We start from the raw sequence: 9,413 nt of genomic DNA on the forward strand, positions 1-9,413 counted from the left end.
GCATCGAGGGTGTAACAGAAAGAGAGGTTTTCACATATAGATATATTATCATTGACATCTTTTATGATTGGGAGCACTCATTAAAATATGAGATGCTAAAGAGTTGATGTTGGACAAGGAAGACAACGTAATGAGTTATGTCTTTCTTATATCTGAGATAAAGTATGTTGTCATGGATCCTCTAACTTGTTGAGCTTGCCTTCCCCCTCATGCTAGCCAAATTATCAGCACCAAGTCGAAATACTACTTGTGCTTCCAAATACCCTTAAACCAGTTTTGCCATGAGAGTCCACCATATCTACCTGTGGATTGAGTAAGATCCTTCAAGTAAGTTGTCATCGGTGCAAAGCAATAAAAATTGCTCTAAATATGTATGACTGATTGGTGTGGGAGAAATAAGCTTTATACGATCTTGTGATGTGGAAGTAATAAAATCGACGAACTGCATAATAAAGGTTCATATCACAAGGGGCAATATAAAGTGACATTCTTTCGCATTGAGATTTTATGCATCCAACCATAAAAGCACATGGCAACCTCTGCTTCCCTCTGCGAAGGGCCTATCCTTTATTATTATATTCTACCTTATGCAAGAGTCATGGTGATCTTCACCTTTTCTTTTTCATTTTATCCTTTGGCAAGCTCAGCATGTTGGAAAGAACATGATATATATATATATATATATATATCTAATTGGATGTAGGGGAGCATGAACCATTATTGTTGACATTACCCTTAAGGTAAAAGGTTGTGGGGCAAAACTATAAGACCCTATCTTTCTCTATGTCCGATTAAAACTCCGTAACCACAAGTATTGCGTGAGTGTTAGCAATTATGGGGACTTGCTTTTTAGCTCTGACATAGACTCTTTCCGATGTTATGATAAATTGCAATTGTTTCAATGACTGAGATTATAGTTTGTCGGAGCCCAATAAAGTTTATGATTTATACATTTGCATTGTGAATAGATCATCACTTGAACATAAGTAATCATATGACAAAAGCTATATATGTTGCTTCTATGAGAATAATCATGATGCCTTCATGTCCGTATTTTATATTTATCGACGCCTCTACCTCTAAACATGAGGACATATTTATTGCTATCGGCTTTTCGCTTGAGGACAAGCAAGGTCTAAGCTTGGGGGAGTTGATACGTCCATTTTGCATCATGCTTTTATATCGATATTTATTGCATTATGGATTGTTATTTCACTTTATGTCACAATACATATGGCTATTCTCTCTTATTTTACAAGGTTTACATAACGGGGGAGAATGCCGGCAGCTGGAATTCTAGGCTGGAAAAGGAGCAAATATTAGAGACCTATTCTATGCAACTCCAAAAGTCCTGAAACTCCACGGAACATCTTAAAATAAATAAAGAAAAATCCTCGCCAAAGATGAAGGCCAGGGGGCCCACACCATGCTCACAAGGGTGGGGGCGCGCCCCCCTAGGGCGCGCCCCCTACCTCATGGGCCCCCTGGTGGCTCTCCGACGTCCATCTTCTCCTATATGAAGTCTTTCGATGAGAAAAAAATAGGAAGGAACTTTTCGGGACGAGACTCCGCCGCCACGAGGCGGAACCTTGGCGGAACCAATCTAGAGCTCCGGCAGAGTTGTTCTGCCGGGGATACTTCCCTCCGGGAGGGGGAAATCATCACCATCGTCATCACCAACGCTCCTCTCGTCGGGAGAGGGCAATCTCCATCAACATCTTCACCAGCACCATCTCATCTCCAAAACCTAGTTCATCTCTTGTATCAATTCTTGTCTCAAAGTCCGGGATTGGTGCTAGTAGGTTGCTAGTAGTGTTGATTACTCCTTGTAGTTGATGCTAATTGGTTTACTTGGTGGAAGATCATATGTTCAGATCCTATATGCATATTATTACCCCTTTGATTATGAACATGAATATGCTTTGTGAGTAATTACGTTTGTTCCTGAGGACAAGGGAGAAGTCTTGCTATTAGTAGTCATGTGAATTTGGTATTCATTTGGTATTTTGATATGATGTATGTTGTCTAGCCTCTAGTGGTGTTATGTGAACGTCGACTACATAACACTTCACCATTATTCGGGCCTAGAGGAAGGCATTGGGAAGTAATAAGTAGATGATGGGTTGGTAGAGTGACAGAAGCTTAAGCCCTAGTTTATGCGTTGCTTCGTAAGGGGCTGATTTGGATCCACATGTTTCATGCTATGGTTAGGTTTACCTTAATACTTTTGTTGTAGTTGCGGATGCTTGCAATAGAGGTTAATCATAAGTGGGATGCTTGTTCAAGTAAGAACATCACCCAAGCACCGGTCCACCCACATATCAAATTATCAAAGTATCGAACGCGAATCATATGAACGTGATGAAAACTAGCTTGACGATATTCCCATGTGTCCTTGGGAGCGCTTATCCTATTATAAGAGTTTGTTCCGGCTTGTCCTTTGCTACAAAAAGGATTGGGCCATCTTGCTGCACTTTATTTACTTTTGTTACTTGTTGCTCGTTACAATTTATCCTATCACAAAACTATCTGTTACCACTTATTTCAGTACTTGCAGAGAATACCTTGCTGAAAACCGCTTATCATTTCCTTCTGCTCCTCGTTGGGTTCGACACTCTTACTTATCGAAAGGACTACGATAGATCCCCTATACTTGTGGGTCATCAACTCCGCCAAAATACTTTACTCATATCATCTCGGCGAGGACAAGTGCAAACAACTTCCACAACTTGCACTAGTTCAAGGAGTTACAAACCCTCTTGGTGGTAAGACAAGGGACAAGGTAACCTAATGATTTCATGGACATCATCATGTATGAACTTTATTCTATGTCCATGGATATCTTTGTTTGTTCCTTGTGGGACTAAGCCGTGTAGGTATTGAAAGTGCAACTCGCTCAAATGGATTGCTCCGAATGATCTACATCAACATTGAGAATCCACATCTTCAACATCTACATGAAGTCATCATCGACAAAACCCAAGGTTAGTTCATACCTCTGAGGGGGGATATCACATCTAGGGGGAGATTTACTCTAAGAGTTGAGCTAAAGCAACTCTAATGGTGTGAACATAACAATGCTTTATGTAAAAGTGGTAACCCCACTTGTGCTTAAACAATGAGTATGACCTATGATCAAATGTTCTCATTTGACTCCTAAGTCAATATACTCATATATAGATGACCTAGTCATCGCCAATTGCTTGATAAATGCCAGAGTGTTTGTGCATGCTTTGCCACATATTTCATTTGCCATTTTATTGTGTGAGCATGTTGATTGCATATTTTACTCATTCGCGGACATCCATTTGTTGCTTTGATTGTTTGGCTCCTTTTCTTTTGCCAAATGGATGGACAAGAATGCCTAAGAACTTCCTCTAGCTATCTATGCTTTTCTCATCTCAAACTCTATTCATTCTACATCACAAAGTTTGATCAAGTCAGATTCGAACACTCTATGTGAGGAGCACTCGGAGTCTCTGATTCGTCATAGACTTAAACTTCCAAAACCTCTTTGTGCATTTCGGTATGACCGATTCATCCTCTTCGGTATGAGCGAGTTCACTGAGTTGATCTAGGTTTTCAATCTCGGTCCAACCGATTGGAACTTTTCGGTCACACCGAGTTGCAGTAACCGCTTGTGATTCTGCATCTCAGTGTCACCGAGTAGTTCCACTCGGTCACACCGACAGTGTCAGGATATATATACCGATGGGTTGAATTTTGAAAACTTCTCCAAAACCCTTCATCCCGCGCGTGTCCTGCTCTACCGCCTCGGGTCTCCGGATCATCCTCTCGTCGCCAGTGACCGCCCACCGCTGGTTTCCATTGCCGTCAACGGATTTCAACGCCGCCGTTGCCGCCGTAGTGAGGTCATCACCAAACTAGGGTATGAGTTCGACCTTTTGTGCATTCTTTTTACCTTTGATTCTAAGCACAAGGCCAATGCCATGTTTCTTGCCACGTTTGAGATCATCCTGTCCAGCAGAACATCCCATAGATTAGATTAGATTCGAAAATTTAGGGTTAGGTTTCCACCGAACTCATCTTGGACCGACCAAGTTGTGGAAATCGGTCTCACCAATTTGGCTTAGGCCATTGCACTTGCATTTCTTGGTCTGACCGAAAGCTGCAAATCGGTGCGACCGAGTTCAACTCTCAGTGAAACCCTAGCAATCTCGAAGTCACCGAACTGTGTCTCGGCCTGACCAATTTCACTAGTTTAGATTCCAAAGGTTGCTTCAGTGTCACCGAGTTTAACAAATCAATAGCTCCGAAATGCTTTCTTTGGAAAACTAAAACTAAGTTTTTGACTCATTTGTTTTGAAAAACCTTTGCACTTTGTGATGCTCATCCACTCTACCTCATCTATATCCATTCACAGGGTCAGCAGTTAGTTTGCTTTGCCAGTATGTCTAACCAGAGTGATAGCCAAAACAAGTCTTAATAGAAGAAGAACCTGAGTGAGGGCACTAGTCCCTCTAGCAGCTATGATGATGGCAGCAGGAGCACCCCAAGCAATCTGCCCAAAGCAGCTACAAGGTCAAGGAAGAAGAGAACCTCAGACTCAGAGGATGAGGATTATGTGGCTGTTGAGGAAGAAGTCAGCTCCAAGAAGAAAGTGTTGCAGAAGGAATATGGAGCTGCTGCTGCAACTAGGCCTGGAATGCACAAGAAGGCCCCTGCAAAGAGGGTGCCAACCTTAAAGGTCAGGGCCTCAACTGTTGAAACTTCCAAGTCAAATGCTGAAGAGGCTGCTGGAGAGGGCAAGAAGAGGAAAGAGAGGGTCAAGAAGACCACTGCCAGAGTCATTGGTAGATCCTCTATGATGAGAGATCCAGCCGAAGATGAAGAAGAGGAAGAGGAAACTGCTCCAGCATCAAAGACTCAAAAGCTGATGGGGGATGCCATCAAGTCTAGGGCTACCCCTTCAAAGCCCAAGATGAAGGAAATATGCCCTAGAGGCAATAATAAAGTTATTATTTATTTCCTTATAATCATGATAAATGTTTATTATTCATGCTAGAATTGTATTAACCGGAAACATAATACATGTGTGAATACATAGACAAACAAAGTGTCACTAGTATGCCTCTACTTGACTAGCTCGTTAATCAAAGATGGTTATGTTTCCTAACCATGAACAATGAGTTGTTATTTGATTAACGAGGTCACATCATTAGTTGAATGATCTGATTGACATGACCCATTCCATTAGCTTAGCACCCGATCATTTAGTATGTTGCTATTGCTTTCTTCATGACTTATACATGTTCCTATAACTATGAGATTATGCAACTCCCGTTTACCGGAGGAACACTTTGGGTACTACCAAATGTCAAAACGTAACTGGGTGATTATAAAGGAGTACTACAGGTGTCTCCAATGGTACATGTTGGGTTGGCGTATTTCGAGATTAGGTCTTGTCACTCCGATTGTCGGAGAGGTATCTCTGGGCCCTCTCGGTAATGCACATCACATAAGCCTTGCAAGCATTACAACTAATATGGTAGTTGTGAGATGATGTATTACGAAACGAGTAAAGAGACTTGCCGGTAACGAGATTGAACTAGGTATTGGATACCGACGATCGAATCTCGGGCAAGTAACATACCGATGACAAAGGGAACAACGTATGTTGTTATGCGGTCTGACCGATAAAGATCTTCGTAGAATATGTAGGAGCCAATATGGGCATCCAGGTCCCGCTGTTGGTTATTGACCGGAGACGTGTCTCGGTCATGTCTACATTGTTCTCGAACCGTAGGGTCCGCACGCTTAACGTTACGATGACAGTTATTATAAGTTTATGCATTTTGATGTACCGAAGGTTGTTCGGAGTCCCGGATGTGATCACGGACATGAAGAGGAGTCTTGAAATGGTCGGGACATAAGGATTGATATATTGGAAGCCTATGTTTGGACATCGGAAGTGTTCCGGGTGAAATCAGGATTTTACCGGAGTACCGGGAGGTTACCGGAACCCCCCGGGAATCATATGGGCCTTAGTGGGCCTTAGTGGAAAGGTGAAAGGGCTGCCCATAAGGGCTGCGCGCCTCCCACCCTCCCCTAGTCCTATTAGGACAAGGAGAGGTGGCCGGCCACCCCTCTCCCTCTTTCCCCCTTGGGAATCCTAGTTGGAATAGGATTGGGGGGGAGTCCTACTCCCGGTAGGAGTAGGACTCCTCCTGCGCCCTCCTCCTGGCCGGCGCACCTCTCCCCCTTGGCTCCTTTATATACGGAGGCAGGGGGCACCTCTAGAGACACAAGTTGATCATTGAGATCGTTCCTTAGCCGTGTGCGGTGCCCCCTGCCACCATATTCCACCTCGATCATATCGTTGTAGTGCTTAGGCGAAGCCCTGCGTCGCTAATACATCAAGATCGTCACCACGCCGTCGTGCTGACGGAACTCCTCCCTGAAGCTTTGCTGGATCGGAGCCTTGGGATCGTCATCGAGCTGTACGTGTGCTAAGAACTTGGAGGTGCCGGAGTAACGGTGCTTGGATCGGTCGGATCGGGAAGAAGACGTACGACTACTTCCTCTACGTTGTGTCAACGCTTCCGTTGCGATCTACAAGGGCACGTAGATCATTCTCTCCCCTCGTTGCTATGCATCACCATGATCTTGCGTGTGCGTAGGAAAATTTTGAAATTACTACGTTCCCCAACAGTGGCATCCGAGCCTAGGTTTTATGGTTTGATGTTATATGCACGAGTAGAACACAAGTGAGTTGTGGACGATACAAGTCATACTGCCTACCAGCATGTCATACTTTGGTTCGGCGGTATTGTTGGACGAGACGACCCGGACCAACCTTACGCGTACGCTTACGCGAGACCGGTTCCCTCGACGTGCTTTGCACATAGATGGCTTGCGGGCGACTGTCTCTCCAACTTTAGTTGAACCGAGTGTAGCTACGCCCGGTCCTTACGAAGGTTAAAGCGGAGTCTATTTGACAAACTATCGTTGTGGTTTTGATGCGTAGGTGAGATTGGTTCTTGCTTAAAGCCCGTAGCAGCCACGTAAAACTTGCAACAACAAAGTAGAGGACGTCTAACTTGTTTTTGCAGGGCATGTTGTGATGTGATATGGTCAAGGCATGATTTTTATTGTATGAGATGATCATGTTTTGTAACCGAGTTATCGGCAACTGGCAGGAGCCATATGGTTGTCGCTTTATTGTATGCAATGCAATCGCGATGTAATGCTTTACTTTATTACTAAACGGTAGTGATAGTCGTGGAAGCATAAGATTGGCGAGACGACAACGATGCTACGATGGAGATCAAGGTGTCGAGCCGATGACGATGGTGATCATGACGATGCTTCGGAGATGGAGATCACAAGCAAAAGATGATGATGGCCATATCATATCACTTATATTGATTGCATGTGATGTTTATCTTTTTTATGCATCTTATCTTGCTTTGATTGACGGTAGCATTATAAGATGATCTCTCACTAAAATTATCAAGAAGTGTTCTCCCTGAGTATGCACCGTTGCCAAAGTTCGTCGTGCCCAGACACCACGTGATGATCGGGTGTGATAAGCTCTACATCCATCTACAACGGGTGCAAGCCAGTTTTGCACACGCAGAATACTCAGGTTAAACTTGACGAGCCTAGCATATGCAGATATGGCCTCGGAACACGGAGACCGAAAGGTCGAGCGTGAATCATATAGTAGATATGATCAACATAACGATGTTCACCATTGAAAACTACTCCATCTCACGTGATGATCGGTTATGGTTTAGTTGATTTGGATCACGTAATCACTTAGAAGATTAGAGGGATGTCTATCTAAGTGGGAGTTCTTAAGTAATTTGATTAATTGAACTTAAACTTATCATGAACTTAGTACCTGATAGTATCTTGCTTGTTTATGTTGATTGTAGATAGATGGCTCGTGTTGTTGTTCCATTGAATTTTAATGCGTTCCTTGAGAAAGCAAAGTTGAAAGATGATGGTAGCAGTTATACGGACTGGGTCCGTAACTTGAGGATTATCCTCATTGTTGCTCAGAAGAATTTCGTCCTGAAAGCACCGCTGGGTGCCAGGCCTGCTGCTGGAGCAACACCAGATGTTATGAACGTCTGGCAGAGCAAAGCTGATGACTACTCGATAGTTCAGTGTGCCATGCTTTACGGCTTAGAATCGGGACTTCAACGACGTTTTGAACGTCATGGAGCATATGAGATGTTCCAGGAGTTGAAGTTAATATTTCAAGCAAATGCCCGGATTGAGAGATATGAAGTCTCCAATAAATCCTATAGCTGCAAGATGGAGGAGAACAGTTCTGTCAGTGAGCATATACTCAAAATGTCTGGGTATAATAATCACTTGATTCAATTGGGAGTTAATCTTCCAGATGATTGCGTCATTCACAGAATTCTCCAATCACTGCCACCAAGCTACAAGAGCTTCGTGATGAACTATAATATGCAAGGGATGAACAAGACTATTCCCGAGCTCTTCGCAATGCTAAAAGCTGCGGAGGTAGAAATCAAGAAGGAGCATCAAGTGTTGATGGTTAACAAGACCACTAGTTTCAAGAAAAAGGGCAAAGGGAAGAAGAAGGGGAACTTCAAAAAGAACGGCAAGCAAGTTGCTACTCAAGAGAAGAAACCCAAGTTTGGACCTAAGCCTGAAACTGAGTGCTTCTACTGCAAGCAGACTGGTCACTGGAAGCGGAACTGCCCCAAGTATTTGGCGGATAAGAAGGATGGCAAGGTGAACAAAGGTATATGTGATATACATGTTATTGATGTGTACCTTACTAGAGCTCGCAGTAGCACCTGGGTATTTGATACTGGTTCTGTTGCTAATATTTGCAACTCGAAACAGGGACTACGGAATAAGCGGGCACTGGGAAAGGACGAGGTGATGATGCGCGTGGGAAACGGTTCCAAAGTCGATGTGATCGCGGTCGGCACGCTACCTCTACATCTACCTTCGGGATTAATATTAGACCTAAATAATTTTTATTTGGTGCTAGCGTTGAGCATGAACATTATATCTGGATCTTGTTTAATGCGAGACGGTTATTCATTTAAATCAAAGAATAATGGTTGTTCTATTTATATGAGTAATATCTTTTATGGTCATGCACCCTTGAAGAGTGGTCTATTCTTATTGAATCTCGATAGTAGTAATACACATATTCATAATGTTGAAACCAAAAGATGCAGAGTTGATAATGATGGTGCAACTTATTTGTGGCACTGCCGTTTAGGTCATATCGGTGTAAAGCGCATGAAGAAACTCCATACCGATGGACTTTTGGAACCACTTGATTATGAATCACTTGGTACTTGCGAACCGTGCCTCATGGGCAAGATGACTAAAACACCGTTCTCCGGTACTATGGAGAGAGCAACAGATTTGTTGGAAATCATACATACAGATGT

Source organism: Triticum urartu, chromosome 7A (genome assembly GCF_056163025.1).
Source record: "Triticum urartu cultivar PI428250 chromosome 7A, HENAU_Tu73, whole genome shotgun sequence".
Classification (NCBI taxonomy): domain Eukaryota; kingdom Viridiplantae; phylum Streptophyta; class Magnoliopsida; order Poales; family Poaceae; genus Triticum; species Triticum urartu.